Below are 13,596 nucleotides of genomic sequence, written 5' to 3' on the forward strand. Positions count from 1 at the left end.
CAATGTACAGCATACCACTGAATTATATTATATATTCAATAAATATATATATACTCTTCTAGTAATAATAGTATTAATAATAATCTATTTTATTAGCCTACATTATATTAAATTATATTATAATATTATATATAAACTATTCTGTCCTGTTCCTAAATGATAGGCTATTAATTAATCACAATTGCAAGTGTATAAAGTTAATAGTCAATGCTTGTGATAAAAAAAATAATAATAATCTATTTTATTAGCCTATATTATATTAAATTATATTATAATATTATATATAAACTATTCTGTCCTGTTCCTAAATGATAGGCTATTAATTAATCACAATGGCAAGTGTATAAAGTTAATAGTCAATGCTTGTGATAAACAAAATATTGTAATATTTACATACAGCACACACTGCTTAATTTCTACCATAGATTAAGCACAACAGACAATATTAACACACCGTTTGAACCGCCTTAATAATAAAGCCAATTACATCTTTCATATCATTACAACACGGGATACGAGGCGATGATCATCAGCCGTGTTTTGGTAGCGCGTTAATGTTACTATTTATAGCATTAATAGCTCGACGATCTGCGATAATAAAGCCAATAGGAAATAGCGATAATAATGATAAATGACCGTCATTATAACGGCAACGATAAAAGATCCACCTTAGAACCATCTATGCATGTGTGTTTGCTAAATATTAATGGCATGAGGTTTGGGTGACACGGGTTTCGAGGCGCGGATCATCAGACATATTCTGGTAGTATGCTACTATTTTTAGCAACCGTACCACGACCAACCGGCTACTTCCTTGGCGCAATGGATAGCGCATTGGACTTCTAGTAAGACACAGGAGAAGTGATTCAAAGGTTGTGGGTTCGAGTCCCACCAGAGTCGACATTTATAGCCTTATAAAGGTGTTCAACTCCATATCTCCGACATGTTACTACTGTGACGACTTGTAAATGTTCATAAAACAATAAATGTGATGTTGGGTAAACACAATTGTCTGAAAAGCAATCAAGTTTTTCGGGATTTTGCACCTATACAAATCTGTTAACCTTGAAAGGTCGTCTCTGATGGGACTCGAACCCACAACCTTTGAATCACTTCTCCTGTGCTTGTCTAAAAAACAGCATGCCAGTATCATGAAATGTGTGGTCCTTGGCGCAATGGACAGCGCATTGGACAACCTTTAAATCCCTTCTTCATAGCGTCGTCATAGTAGTAACATGTGTCTACTATGGAGTTGAACACCTTTATAAAGCTATAAATGTCGACTCTGGTGGGACTTGAACCCACAACCTTTGAATCACTTCTCAAAAAACAGCATGCTAGTATCATGAACTGTGCGGCTCTTTGGCGCATTGGACTTCTAGTTGGACACAGGAAAAGGGATTCAAAGGTTGTCCAATGCGCTGTCCATTGCGCCACATATTTCATGGTACTGCCATGCTGTTTTTTAGAGAAGAACAGGTGAAGTGATTCATTGGTTGTGGGTTCGAGTCCCACCAGAGTCAACATTTATAGCTTTATAAAGGTGTTCAACTCCATAGTAGACACATGTTACTACTGTGACGACTTGCAAATGTTCATAAAACAATAAATGTGATGTTGGGTAAACAATCGTCTGAAAAGAGATCAAGTTTTTGGGGATTTTGCACCAACCCAAATCTGTTAACCTTGAAAGGTCGCATCTGATGGGATTGAAACCCACAACCTTTGAATAACTTCTCCTGTGTTTGTAGTAGAAAATATGCATCTCATGACCGTCCTTATCCAGAACAAAACTGTTGTTCTTTAGCTCACTGAAGCCAAGAGATGCATCTGTCATCACACCGCCATCGGCTAATCCTCTTCAGCTCCACACAATCATCTCCTCGCTATCTGAGAACTGCTTCTATTTAGCTCCATAACTGCTTAAACTCAATCCACCGAATTAAGCTACTCTTCAGCTGCTGAGACCCAAGTGAGGCTAATCAACCGGCGAAAATACCACATGTGCCATTGTAAGTGTGGCTCCGTCTATTTCTTTAGATGCCCACTTAAGCTATAGAGTCCAAGCATGTAGTTGACGCGTGTTTCAATAAAAGTCCGTAGTCCATGTTCTTCATTTCAACCGTTTACTGAAAATCTTTCTTTAGTCTTCAAATACAAAAATGGTAACAAAATATCAAAAACATAAGCAGTAAAAAGGTAAGAACAGTAATATTAAGCACGGTATATTAAGCACGGTATATTAAGCACGGTCAAAGACTAGTGTGCTCTCCAGGCTCCATGGCTTCAACTGAATCGTTTAACGAGCACATGCAGCACAATTTAGCTTTCGCCCAATCAGAATACAGGACTGGCTGCAGTCACAATTGGTCCTTATTGAGCACACTGCAGTGAAACTGCAGAGTTATTTATCTCAAGCAAATAAAACAAAATGTAAATTAATCACAGATATTTCTACTGAACAAATGGCTCTAACATAACCTGCCCCTAATTGACTAGGCTGTTAGCATATCAATTATCAAACATAAATGCTTAGAGACATTGTCCACTTATACAAAACTAATACTAATACTTATACAACAAACTATAAATCCTTTTTTTTTTTTTTTTTTTTTTTTTTCAGGTTTTAAAGATACATATTTGCTTAAACCTAAACAGATAGATGTCTTTAACTTATTCAGTCTCTTTTGATCTTCACAATGCCTCCTCCAAGAGGCATATCTTAGTTATGGGTCTCTCCAATGTGCTTGTCTTCGTCTGAACACAGACACTGCGGAATGTTCCTTTCGGGTCGGGCATTATCTTGACGATTTTTCCCATTAGCCAAGAGTTTCGTGGAGCGGAGGAGTCTACGATGAGAACAACGTCTCCAAGGTTGAAATTCCTTCTTGTAGTGCTCCATTTTTGTCTTTCCTGCAGGAGAGGCAGGTACTCCTGAGTCCATCTGCGCCAGAATAGGTCCGCCATATACTGAATTTGTCTCCAGCGGCGACGAACATATATGTCGTCCTTTGAAAAGACACCTGGGGGGATGTTTGGCTGTGTCCTCATCAGTAGTAAATGGTTTGGGTTCTTGGAGGAGTTGATTGTTCAGTGATACTCCTCGATACGATGCCGTACAGTCAAAAACAACTCTTAATTTCTTCTTTTTGGAATGGTATACTCCGTGGTGGTGAATAAACCATCCTCTACCACCATTGCTGTCTAGCTGCTCTTCAGGTATTCTTGTGGCATATCCTTTTTTCAGCAGATCTTTCATAAACACATTGTACTCCTTATGGAAGTCAGAATTCATGTGAAGCTTCCTTTTGAGGCTTGTAAGGCGCTGCTCAGCTAGAGATCTGTTGTCAGGCATTTTTAAGTCTTCGTCTTTCAGTGGTAGTCCGATGCAGTAGTGACCATCAACTAGCTGTGTTGATCCTTTCACTGAGTCAAGGAACTGACGGTCCTCCTGTGACATCTCAGTCTTATCGTCGTATCCTCTCTCTGGGAAGTCTGCATTGTACAGCTGAGTCAACAGGTTTTCCACATTGGATACTGAGATGCGATTGACTGAGTGACTCACCATTTCTAGGTTGGCTGTAGTGGTGCCTCTGAGTGGACCGTTGATGACCCATCCAAGAGGAGTCTTCACTGCATACGGCCCATCACATCTGCTGTTTATTATTTGCTGGGGCTCCATAGCTTTAAAGGCATCAGTACCAATAAGCAAGCCAACTTCTGCTTCGATATGCGAGATGCGAACTTCATGCAGATAAGACCATCGATCTACGTCTTTCTGGAGAGGAATGTTGTCTTTTTTCACTGGTATACTTGGTTGAGTGAACGCCTGCGGAAGGTCTATGTAATTCTTCCCTTCCAGGCTGCATACTTCCAGATCTGACAGAACATGAGTGCTCACCTTCTTTTCTGATCCCATAGTAGTGAGTAAGAGTTCCGCTTTCCTTCCTCGGAGGTTAAGCTGCTGCATGACCTCATCGGTACAGAAGGTTGCTGTGCTTCCTTGGTCTAAAAACGCATAGACCTGGATCACCTTATCACTTCTTTTGGACTTTATTTTCACTGGTACTATGGAGAGGATATTTTCTCCATTACCTGCCCCAGTGTCTCTGCTGCTTTCGTGTTCTGTTCCTACGAAGGCGCTTGTGACCTCGTTAGTGGTTTCTGTATTCCTATTTTCATCCTTTTCGGACAGAACTGGGAATTCCTTCACAACATGCAAAATGCTTGGGTGTTTTCCTGAACACTCCTGGCATTGCATTCTCTTACGACAATATTTACTCATGTGACCTGGTGTGAGGCATCCAAAACAGAGTCCTTGTGATGTTAAGAATTTGATTCTGTCTTTGGGAGTCTGTTCTTTTATCTTCTCACAAAACTCCAAGGTGTGGCTTTTATGACAGTACATGCAGGGTTTTTGGAAAACCTCAGATAGTTTGGCTGAACCATACTTCTTCTCTTGTGGTTGTTGAACACCACTGTGTCTTCCAGCCGGAGAGACACATGTAGCAAAACTGATGCTCTTGGGGTTAATTTTCTTAATGTTTATGTTAGGCTTCCCCTTTCCTTCTACGCTGACATCCAAAATATCTCCAAAAAGTGGGTCGTTGCTGACCTTTGCTTGCCAGTTGATGAAATCCACCAGGTCGGAAAACCTGGCTCTTCTTCCTGTTTTTGTTTGGATTTCATATGCTCGATTTCTCCACCGTTCTTTTAGTTTGAAGGGGAGTTTTGAGATGACAGTCTTCATATTGCTAGGGTTGTCCATCTCATCCATGTAATCCACGTCGCTCATAGTGTTTCGACATCCTATGAGGAACAAAGCATATGCATTTAATGCTTTCCTGTCTTCTGATTTTATCTGAGGCCATTCAAGAGCTTTATTCGTCAAGGCTGTGGCGATTCGCAGCTCATCTCCATACTGTTGTTGAAGGAGCCTCCTAGCTTCTCTGTAACCTTCATCTGGCCACATGTGTTCACAACTACGAACAAGGTTAAGAGGTTCTCCACTTGTGAACTGCTGCAGGTAGAACAACCTATCTTGTGCAGTAGCAGTCTTGTTCTCAATAGTCTGTTCGAATGCCCTTATAAACGAACGGTAGCTAAGTGGATCTCCTGAGAAAGTTGGAACCTCTCTCTGTGGGAGTTGTGACATGTTTTGCTGCTTGACTAGCATTTCTGTTATCTCATTTTGGCGCTGCATTATTTTGGAGATGCCATCAGAGGAACCTGCTTGCTGTGAGGGGTCTGGAGGTACTACTGAACTAGCTGCTCTCTGAGGGGGAGGTACTGCTGACCTGGCTGCTTTATAAGGTGAAGCTCTGTGATGAACATTAGCAGTCTGAGCTGGGTGCTTTGGGCCTACAGGTGCTGGGAAACTCACTTGTGTCTCACCATCTTCATCTTTAACATACATGTCCTTTAAACCCACTTTGTACTTGCTTTTTGACTCGTAATATTCATTCATGCCATCTTGACCATCTTCATAATCTGCATACACCTTTATCTTGGCGTCTGATGCAGCAATCTTGGCATCTAGCTCCACTTGCTCTTTGCGCGCCTTTAAGCGTGTTTCTTCCATCTCAATGTCTTGACGTTTCTTAAGAAAGGCAGCACATGCTAACAGTTCTTCCCGCTCTGCCTGCAGCTTCAAACGAGCAGAACTTGCACTGGATGCTTGTGATGCATGGCTAAGCGCAGAGCTTCTCTTGGATGTGCGACTGATGACCTCTGAGATGCTATCACTTGGCTTTATGTCATCATCATCCTCATATTTATTGCCATCATCATTCTCTTCTTCAGGATGTCTCTTAATCTTTTCAATCCAGTCCTCTGTTTCCTTAACAAAGTTCTCAAAGTCCACACATTTGGGCATGTACCAGTTACACTGCTCCTCTTCTTTATCTTCATCTTCTAGAAGAGTTAATATTTCTGCATTAAGCTCTTTAAATTCTCTAAAGAACTTCCAAAAGATAAATAATGCTTCATCTTTAATTATTTCAGCATTAACTTTATCTTTCTTAAGGGTTTCAATCTCCCTTCTTTTACGAGTGAGATGAGCCAGCTTGCCTTTTCTTTCATTCTTAAGCCTGTTCACTTTTTCTTCCATGGCCTTTGCCGTGGGCTTTGGCTCCCTCTTCTGGCCGTGTTCTGCAACTTCCATTATCTACGGCGTCAATCTTGCCAAGGTTTAATGCACACAAACTGTCTTGTTTTCTTCAAAGCGACAGCTTCTCACTCTTCTATAATATGTCCACAGACGTTTTCAAGAGTTTTAACATGTGCACTTCAAAGAATGACCACTGCAGCTTAGTTGCAAAACGGCTTGAGGCTTAATTGAACATGGCTCCAGAATGTAAGGACATTGTAGACTGAAATCTTCATGTACTCACTTTCCTTTGGTGCACAGCGATGAAAATCAACGTGGCTCTTATATCCTTGTTACGTGAAGAATTATGTCCATAATCCACGTCTCTTTACAAGGTCCATCCATATGCTTCGTTTCCTTAACGAGCATAGTCTTTGACTATTGTAAGTGTGGCTCCGTCTATTTCTTTAGATGCCCACTTAAGCTATAGAGTCCAAGCATGTAGTTGACGCGTGTTTCAATAAAAGTCCGTAGTCCATGTTCTTCATTTCAACCGTTTACTGAAAATCTTTCTTTAGTCTTCAAATACAAAAATGGTAACAAAATATCAAAAACATAAGCAGTAAAAAGGTAAGAACAGTAATATTAAGCACGGTATATTAAGCACGGTCAAAGACTAGTGTGCTCTCCAGGCTCCATGGCTTCAACTGAATCGTTTAACGAGCACATGCAGCACAATTTAGCTTTCGCCCAATCAGAATACAGGACTGGCTGCAGTCACAATTGGTCCTTATTGAGCACACTGCAGTGAAACTGCAGAGTTATTTATCTCAAGCAAATAAAACAAAATGTAAATTAATCACAGATATTTCTACTGAACAAATGGCTCTAACAGCCATCTTAGGAGGCCTGCAGCGTCGCGCCGTGGCAAACAAAACCCTGAGGGAAGGTAATGAGACCATCTAACTGTGGTTACCAAGTTCCAACTGAGGTGAATCAACAGGAATTTGTTCCTCCTGTACAACTGAACAAGCTGTTGGCAAAGTTTTAACAAACTTTCTTGTAGATGCAAAAGTAAACTTTCTAAAATTCACCAGTTCAAATGATTTGATGGGTGTGATCAAGACTTTGGTTTTAACCAAAACAATGTTGCAAAAACATGTTGTACAATAGGTACTCTTGGCTATTTTCCATGTAAATTATGGTGCAAAACTAGCTGGTGTGACCGTAGTTTCAGTCATGATTTAGAGCTTGGTATTGATTGAAAACATATTATATTGCTGCCACTATCATACCTGAGGTTCTGTACCAATACTGGCATATTTTAGATACCTTACTTTGCAATGCATAGTGTCTAGATGCAAAGAAAAAATAAGGCAGAAATAAATATATAAATACATACATTTTAAAATAAATATAAAATAAATACAAAATAAATGCAAACATAAATACATAAATATATAAAAAAATAAATACATTTAAAAATTAATACAAATGAATACATAAATAATTAAAAGGGGAAATTAAACAGAAAAGCACATAAATAAAGAAAATAGTACAAAGATAAATAAATAAAGAAGCAAATTAAAACAGAAATATCGATTTATGTCACATTTTATTAATTAATTAAATAATTAATGGCTACATTTATTTTTAATATTATTTTTGCTACTTTTAATGACATTTATATTTATTTATCGAGTCTTTTCTTTCTTTATTAATTTATTTTTGGCAGTTTCCGTCCTCCATAAACTCTATTAAATCATTATGTGTGATTTCATTGAATTCTTAATTTTTCACTGGTGGCTATAAAGTCTGACAAACAGAAACCGTTTGTGTGGAGGAAGTGATGAACTCAGCAGCCACCAACCTAAATCTAGCAGCTCCTTGTATTGGCTCGTGCTCGGGTGTTAAATTCCCTCTTTAGTCGTAGCCATAAATACGGCACATTGTCTTTGTGCCATTGTCTTGGCGCGGCGGCGTTCGTCGTGGCTGTAAATAGCCTCAGAACCTCACAGTCTTATGTAATTTTCCTGCTAAACCTCTTTTTGAAATACGACGCTTACGTAACTGTCCTACAACAGCAGGCCTCATTTACATAATTGCATAGAGATAAAGTCACTGCACCAATCTACGGCAGAGTATGTGTGAACTCATTTACATATATGCAGATGAGCCACACGTGTACACACAGACACACACATATTAAAAAAAACAGGCATTGATTTGTTGTGTCTGTCGGTACTTTGAGTGTGTGTGTATGTGTGTGTGTGTGTGGAGTCAGTCATTACAAATATTGTGCACTAACATTATTTAAACCCAATAAACTAAATTAAAAATGTATATGAAGTTATTGGGGGTGACATGTTTCATCATGACACTTCTCTCACCAAAATGTACAAGCATTGACATAACTGCATTACAAAGCTGAACACCCTGATAAACCTATAAATGTCGACTCTGGTGGGACTTGAACCCACACCCTTTGAATCACCTCTCCTGTGCCCAACAAGCTGGCTAGTGTCTCAGGTGTTTGAGGGGGGGAGGACAACCGGCTCTGTGGCACAATGGGCAGCGCATTGCACTTCTAGATAAAGACTGCAGAAGTGATTCAAAGGTTGTGGGTTCGAGTCCCACCAGAGTCAGTCTAATTTGTATAAAACTATGCAGAATCAAGGTTGTAATAAACCACAATTGATTTGTACTAGCTGAGACAAATAAACTGAACATCATGTGTAAAATGGCTGGAATGCTCCTTTAAGGACTCCAGGGAATGAAGTACAATGTACAGTAGCACATATTTGTGACGTATATTATATTGATTATATTGACATAGCTCCCACTGTTATTGTATGTCATTTATTTTAGTTTAAGTTGTGCAAAAACTTGTGAAATCAACGTCAGATAGCTTCATAACATATATATATATATATATATATATATATATATATATATATAATTGACATACATAACTGTAGTTGTTTGTTAAGACTTGCAAATCAAACCCGGGAGTGTCGACACATTTCCTTTGAGTTTCTGTGGAGGAGAAAGACGCCCTTTTGTTTACATCTGGATCACTGATTGCACCTTTCCAGGACGTACCTGTTACACAACGACACCACGGCAGCAGTGTGACAGCTGGAAGTATCACCTATTTTGTAAGAAGTACATCTGTTGAAACCACAACAAGTCTCTGATAATAACTGTTTCAGTGTTATTGTTTCTATTTGTATTATCAAGATTAAATCTGCTGTGAGAAAGTGTAATTTCAGACAGTGACCTCTTCTCTGGTCCGCCCATGTTTCCAGCTTCTCAAAAGGTCTTTCCTTTCTCAAGCTTGTAAATGATCACATCTAGATTATTGCAATTCTTTGTATTTATGGTTAAACCAAAATACAACCTCCTGCCTTTAGTTGGTACAAAACACACCATGCACTTTGACATGTCACAGTAAGATGAGCCCAGGTGTGAATAATACAATTTAATAATAATACAAAAACACTTTAGCTGCTCCAGTTTCAGGGTGAACATTAGGAGAAGTTAAGTCCTGCAGTTAAAAACATTGTTGTATATTTTAATGTTTATATTTTAATTTCATTGCTATTACACTAACAAAATAAACAAACAAATGAATAAATGAAAGTAGACCGTCATGTATGAAATTGAAACTGTAATGCTTTATCTGTAATTTCCTATTTATTCTAATGCAGTAATTAAATGTATTCTAGTGCAAAATGATATTGTATTTACTTATTATTTTAGTGTTGTCGGCTGTGGATGTTTGTTTGCTTTTGTTTTTGTCTTTTAATCAGCAGCAGCGGCGCTCCTAGTTTTATTGTATTCTGCACAATGTCAATAAAGGCTTTCTGTTGTAATCATTTACCAGACATCTCCTGGAAACAAATATGTAATCCGTCGGGACAATAAAGACAAAGTTCTGAGTCAGTTGAGTTAGTTGTGTTGAGTTGAAACAGCCCTTGTTGAGCTTGAGATGAAACCTTAAGAAAATATATAGTTGAACTAACTGAATGAATGAAATATGACAAACAGGAACACTTTCTTTTAGAGAATTTAAGAGAACTATTGACCTCTTCTGTTCCTGCACCTCAACTCTGGGATTTCTTATTGTAGTGCTGGCATCTTTTAAATGGCCTACCTTTAAAAAACATTTCATTGTGCAAGATGGTAAATAATATAATAATATCTGTTTTACTTGTTTATGTCAGTATTTGATTATTTTATTTTATTCTACTTATTATATTGTTTTGTAAAGCACCTTGTGTCTTTTATTTTTATTTATTTTTAAAGGTATAAATAAGGTTAATTATTATTATTATTATTACTATTTATTTTTTGTATTATTATGTATTATTTATTATCTATTATTATTGTCATTATTATTATTACTATTATTTGTATTATTATTTTGTATTATTTATTATTATTGTTATTGTCATTATTATTATTATTGTCATTATTATTATTACTATTATTTTGTATTATTATTATTATTATTATTTTGTATTATTTATTATTATTATAATTATGTATTATTATTGTTACTATTATTATTATTATTATTATTATTATTATTATTATTATTATTATTATTATTATTATAATATATACACACAGTATACATACTTTATCATGATGTGTACTAAGTCTTCAACCCAAAAAAACAATCTTTATGAGATGTTTTATGTGTTTATGGTTTGATGACTAACATAAAGTAGGCCAGCAGGGCCGCGTCCCATTCCTAAATCTGCTCCACTTCTATGCGTCCTTCACTAGTGACCATGGATGTACAAACACAAACAGCCTTGAGTGTTCATTAAATTAAAATAAAATATATAAGTAAGTGACAGAAAAGTTATTAAACCAGTTTATTCTGTGAGAGGAGGAGAACTAGGACACATCAGAGGAGGTGAACTAGGACACATCAGAGGAGGTGAACTAGGACACATCAGAGGAGGTGTTTGGTAAAAAAGAAATGGGACGCAGGTAAAAGGGCAGAGCTACTGGCACGTGATGAACGTGATGATCAGCTGCAGGTGTGTGTGTGTGTGTGTGTGTGCAGGTTCAGAGGGGGCGTGGCTTGGCTGGGCTACCTGCAGCAGGTAGGTTCAGGTTACCTGTCTGCTGCTCTGTAGTCGCTGGTTTCTGTCTCTCTGCTGCAGACTGAAGATGATTCACTACAGTTGAGTTTACTATTATTATTATCAGCTGATTATACAACCTGGACCCTCACCTGAACCCTCACCTGAACCCTCACCTGGACCACCGGAAGTGACTGTTTCACTAGTTTATTTCTAACAGAGTGTTGTTTTTCCTGGTTTCCTGGAATGAGCTCATCCTGCAGCAGCCGGTAAGTCATCACATCACACCGGCTGAGAGGTTGTTTCTGGTTTGTTGAGAGCTGTTTTTAGTTGTTGGAACTGTTTCACCTGCAAACCCCCCCCCCCCCCACCCCCCCCCAAGTTTCAGATGTAACCTGAACAGAAACTCTAAGCACCTCAACATGTTGTTTCCAGGAAACATGTAGCTGATAATGTGACACTGTGAAGGGAAGGAGGTAATTTAAACTACTAGAACCGGTTCCTGCTCTCTACCTGGTGTTGGTGTGTCTGTCTGTGTGTGTGCGTGTGTGTGTGTGTGTGTGTGTGTGTGTGTGTGTGTGCCCTCAGGATAGGGGTTTAGAGATGTTTGCTGTGCATGTGTCCCCCTTGTTGCCATGGTTACAGGGACAGGTAACCATGCTATGGTCTGCGGTCTTTAGGAAGGTTCCTAACCGAGTGAGAAGTATTTTATTATTGTCCTTTATTGAACCAGGTTAGTCCCATTGAGTTCAAAGATCTCTTTTACAAGGGACACCTAGCCAAGACAGTTCTAGTGAAAGTAACAGACAACACATCAATTAACAACATTACAACTTGCTCATACAAAACACTGGACACACACACACAACCTGGACTGCAGCGATTCCACCAGAGCTTTAAACTCATTCAAGGTAACTAAGTCTTGAAGTTGAAGATCAGATTGTACATTATTCACAGCAATAGGTGCCGAAGCTTTCTTTCCCAATTCAGTCCGTACTTTGGGAACAATTAATTGCAAAATGTCCATAGAATGAAGATTATGACTTCCAGTTTTCCTTTTTAAAAGAGAAGACAAGTAAGAAGGAACTACACCCAGAATGCAATATGCAGTATCTCCGTGGTAACCATGATGAGAGCTGTTTAAATCCTCTAAATGATGAGGAAAGGAGCTTCCATGCTTCCTTTTACTATCTCCTTTAGCATAGGAAAGGAAAGGAGATAATAACATCTCACAATCCCTCGTAGCCGCAACTTTTAAAGCGACGCACCGTTCTACCGTTCCTGAAAACAAATGATATCTTGCATGTTATTTTCATACAGTCATATACTAGTGGGATTCATGTTGATAAATATGAGTGGACAGTTACAACCATTTAGTTTCACTTCAAGTAACAAATAAGTAAAAAACAAAACAAGAATAACAAATCAAATGAGCAGTAAACATAAAGCAAACAAAATATTTATCATATAAACTTTGTGTTAGCCTATAGGTTATTCTTTTTTTAATTTCAATTACAACCTTTGAAGTGATATTTTTCACCGGTTGTCCACGTTTAAGGTCAGATTATCATTTATTATATGTTGATGTAAAGTGTTCCAGCAGCAGGAGGACCTGCGGTATCTCTCTAACACACTGCGGGTGAAGCAGCCTGTCACTGAAGGAGATGTCATGTTATGATCGGAGCATATTGTTTTATGCTAAATGCAGTACCTGTGAGGGTTTCTGGACAATATCTGTTATTGTTTTGTGTTAATTGATTTTCCAATAATAAATATATACATACATACATATTTGTCCACTCCCATGTTGATAAGAGTATTAAATACTTGACAAATCTCCCTTTAAGGTTCATTTGTTTTTAAGGTTTAGGTATTGTGTCGTTGTAAACTGAATATTTTTGGGGGTTTTTAAACGTTGGTTGGAGAAAACCAGACGTCTCCTCGGACTGTAGGAAACTGTGATGGCTTTGTTAAGTTTCAGTGTGTTTCCTGTAGTTGTTATGTACCGTGTTGTTTCTCAGGTCTTAACACATCATTACATCGTTACAAACAAACACACGTTGTGGTCTGTAGTCGTCAGCAGCCGTCGGTCGGTGCTGTAGGAATGTGTCTCTGTGGTGAGACGGCGTCTCCGCCCAGAACAACCCTCAGACCTGTTTCTGGGCGTCTGACAGCAGACTGATCCAGATCATGATCCTGATCCTCCGCCGCACCTGAACTGAAGAAACAATTAAACATGTCTGCCTCCTGCCTCAAGGTCCAGGTCTGAGGTCTCTGGTGGATCCACGTTGATCCCTGTGAACGGGTTCAGGGCTTTGTCTTGACACCGGTGATGCAACTCTTTCTGTTTACTCTGTTAATAATAATAATAATATCTTGGATTTATATAGCGCCTTTCATGAAACCCAA

General features: G+C 38.4%; 1 protein-coding gene and 1 non-coding gene across 4 annotated transcripts in view; both read left to right on the top strand.

The window, feature by feature from the left end:
* The first annotated feature begins 8,641 nt into the window (after positions 1 to 8,641).
* trnar-ucu (transfer RNA arginine (anticodon UCU)) lies at positions 8,642 to 8,733 on the top strand. Its single transcript is given in 2 exon segments — positions 8,642 to 8,678; positions 8,698 to 8,733. It is a non-coding gene; the product is annotated as a tRNA-Arg (tRNA).
* A 2,504-nt stretch (positions 8,734 to 11,237) lies between these two features.
* The window catches only part of LOC141771082 (nesprin-2), a 39,462-nt gene continuing 37,103 nt past the window's right edge, over positions 11,238 to 13,596 (top strand). For all 3 annotated transcript variants that reach the window (XM_074641001.1, XM_074641003.1, XM_074641002.1), the window contains exon 1: positions 11,238 to 11,456. The gene's annotated coding sequence lies outside the window, so the exon portion shown is untranslated. The remainder of the gene's footprint in view (positions 11,457 to 13,596) is intronic.

This window comes from Sebastes fasciatus, chromosome 7, assembly GCF_043250625.1.
Source record: "Sebastes fasciatus isolate fSebFas1 chromosome 7, fSebFas1.pri, whole genome shotgun sequence".
Taxonomy (NCBI): domain Eukaryota; kingdom Metazoa; phylum Chordata; class Actinopteri; order Perciformes; family Sebastidae; genus Sebastes; species Sebastes fasciatus.